The following is a 2,500-nucleotide window of genomic DNA, read 5'->3' as shown; positions in this document are numbered from 1 at the left end:
AGAGAAAAGGAACAACACTGATGAGCCTATACCCTTCATCTTTTTGAAGAAAAAGCATCAGTCCAAAGCAAAGGAAGGAAAAAAATTAAGTTGCTACACATAATGGCAAGAAGACGAATCGTATCGAGCCAAACACAAGCGTCTTTGTCATCGAGTATGTTTTACTGATCAAAATATACCAACAAGGCTTTTGTGTTGGCCGTATATTATTGCATACAACTTGTCATCCTTTTTTAAAAATGTCACTCAATCTCAGTGTTTACACCCGTAGTTTACTGATCAACACATACCAACAAGGTTTTTGTGTTGGCTGTCTATTATTGCATACAACTTGTCATCCTTTTTAAAATGTCTCTCACAGTCTCAGTGTTTACACCTGTAGATTTTATTCACCGTGTCCGTTCCTTTAATAAGTCAACGATCCCTGTTCTAGAGTGTTATCACGAATGTCAGGCAAGATAAGTGAAGAAACTACAAATGTTCAAAAAAGACCTCAAACAGGTATATGAAGTAGACAAGTATGCCTTTAACATAACTATGGAATATAACAAGTTTGTGGGAAAATGGGCACTTTATAACTGTTTAATACAAGATTAAGCTATACAATGCTGCCTTGGAATTTTGCCATTGAACATATAATTTATTGTTTTGCTGTTGTGGACTTGTCAGTACCTAGAGCTTAATTATACGCTTACCCTATACTTTCTAATGCACAGAACATATAAATTCTCTATCTGTAAACCTTTGTCTGAATAAAAAATGTTGAATAAAAAAAAAGATAAGTGAAGAACATTGGTAGTCTTAAACAGAGATGGAGGAAGATGTTCACACACACCATCACACACACACACACACCATCACACACACACACACCATCACACACACACACACACACACACACACACACACACTATCCTTTCCTTCACCGCACAATCCCACCCTCTCGATACTCGATAAGAGAGAAGCGTTCGTCACGTGAAACAGAGAGAAAAAATAAAACAAACAAAATAAAACGGACACACGGACATCCTGATCAGATTTCCATTTCACGGAGGCAAATCCTAACTCGCAGGCCCGTTTAATCACGTCAGACCTGTCGAAGTCTGCCATTTGGCATTTCCTATTTTAAGTGGCAGGAGACACTTGTTTTCCTTTCGTTTGCCTGTGGGGCAACTTTGACACAAGACGAGGAGAAATTAAAAAAAAAAGATGATAAAGGAAAGAAAAACACGGATGGAGCAGGATGGCTACATAAAAGCTGAAGCATGAAGAACAGCAACACCACAACCCCCCCCCCCCACACACACACACTGTTCCTCCCTCCCTCCCTCCGCCTGTCTCCACACAGACACCAGCACAAACGTGCACATAGATTCGCAGGTTGCCCACGCAGTGCATGTAAAACGAAGCAAGATTGTCAAAAGAAGCCCCATCAATACTGAAGCGAAGACAAGAAACGGGGGTGAGACAGAGCGATATGGCGCAGGGACAGGGAGAGGGAGGAGGGTGTGAAGGGGAGGGCAGAGAGGGTGAGGGGAAGACAGCGAGAGAGAGAGAGAGAGAGAGAGAGAGAGAGAGAGAGAGGCCGACAGACAGACAGACAGACAGAGGAATAAAAAGGGGGTGGTATGAGTGAGAAAAGGAAAGATGGAGAGGGGTAGAGACACAGAGACAGTAAGGGATATCTATCTAATCTATCTATCTATCTCTCTCTCTATATAAAGTATATATATGTGCATATGTGTGTCTGTGTGTGTGTATATACACTGAGAGGGAGAGAGAGAGAGGGGGGGAAAGAGAGAGAAGAAGAAGAAGAAGAAGAAGGAGAAAGTTGACCCAGTGCGGTACAAATAAGGCCGACCTATTTTCCCCCTTCGCCATCAGGAAGAAAGAAAGAAAGAAAGAAAAAAAAACGAAAGAAGGAAAAAGGACGAGTACCATGTGGTTGAGTGGACAGAAACCACACAGGGTGGATGAGATCAATGCCATTGTTTGTCTCCCTGATCAAAATCAGCCCTCAGGGATGGTGATGTGAGGGTGTGTGTGTGTGTGTGTGTGTGTGTAGGGGGAGGGGGTACGGAGGGGGGGGGGACTGTACGTTGCTGAGCGGACTGTTCAAACTGTCCTCCTCGCCGACACGGGAGTATGTATCTGGAGGACGTCATCTACATGTCCGTTCCTTCAACGACTTCAAACACAACAACAGGACCTGTCCGGGCTGCCCGCATTTCAGAGGGTGCAGATGTTGCTCAAGTACGTTGCGTCACGAATGTCAAACGAGGAAAGACCGGAAGACTCGTGTGTCCCGTGAAAAGGCAAGGGGCTGGAAGAACCTCAGTTTTTCACATACATCACACGCACACACACACACACACAACACGACACACACGCACACTCTCTCTCTCTCTCACACACACACGCACACGAACTCACACACACACACGCACTAACTCACACACGCACACACACACACACACCACACGCTCACACACATACATAC

The sequence above is a fragment of the Babylonia areolata genome, chromosome 24 (assembly GCF_041734735.1).
Source record: "Babylonia areolata isolate BAREFJ2019XMU chromosome 24, ASM4173473v1, whole genome shotgun sequence".
NCBI lineage: Eukaryota > Metazoa > Mollusca > Gastropoda > Neogastropoda > Buccinidae > Babylonia > Babylonia areolata.
Note: the sequence above shows the minus strand (reverse complement) of the source record.